Source organism: Mizuhopecten yessoensis, unplaced genomic scaffold, assembly GCF_002113885.1.
Source record: "Mizuhopecten yessoensis strain PY_sf001 unplaced genomic scaffold, ASM211388v2 scaffold10175, whole genome shotgun sequence".
Taxonomy (NCBI): domain Eukaryota; kingdom Metazoa; phylum Mollusca; class Bivalvia; order Pectinida; family Pectinidae; genus Mizuhopecten; species Mizuhopecten yessoensis.
In genome coordinates this window covers 704-1,483 of record NW_018408416.1, presented here as the reverse complement: position 1 = coordinate 1,483, position 780 = coordinate 704, and positions in this window count along the sequence as shown.

Below are 780 nucleotides of genomic sequence, written 5' to 3'. Positions count from 1 at the left end.
CAGAGTACAGTAGAAACGGCTTGACCCTAAAAATAAAGGGCATGTTTCGGATAAACAAAACATGGATAGCGGATTCATCCTGCACAACACACCTACATATATGTATATTTATAAACTACATTTTGAATACGTTTTCTTAGAAGAGTGATTGCCCCAGATTTGGGACTTGTGAAAACCATGGTTACCACATCCAAAAACGCCAAAAAGTGCAAACAAACATGATTTTTAACCCAAAATTTGACCCACGCAAGGAGTATGTCTTTTCTTAAAACCTGTCTTAAATTAAATATCACCTACTCGGTCGCAGAAACTCACGTTTTAGCATAGGTCGTCAAACTGGATTTTTCACAATATTTACACATGTGCTGTGTACAAAAATAGACTACATGAAAAGCTAGCTTTTGTTGTGTAAACACAGATTCGTAAATGGCCAAAAATGTAGTCTCAAGCCAAATTCAATTTTTTTTAAAATGTGAATCCCACATAGTCCAATTCATCATGCATATGTAATTTTAGAGCTGTTTTTTTTAAAGTTTTTATACATGTAATATTACAGGGGTTATTCATTGTACAAAAATATCACCCATGGCCATCGTACGCTACTGTACACTGCTATCTAAAGGAACTGACGTTGATAGGTATGATAAGAATTCCTGCATGCAAAGCAGGTGTTATGTGCTCAGGTTGTCTCATGTCACAGTCACGTCCGACTGGTTTGGTCACATTCCACAGAACACGTGTACATTTACACTGGACAAAGTAACGTAACCAACAGGTCAC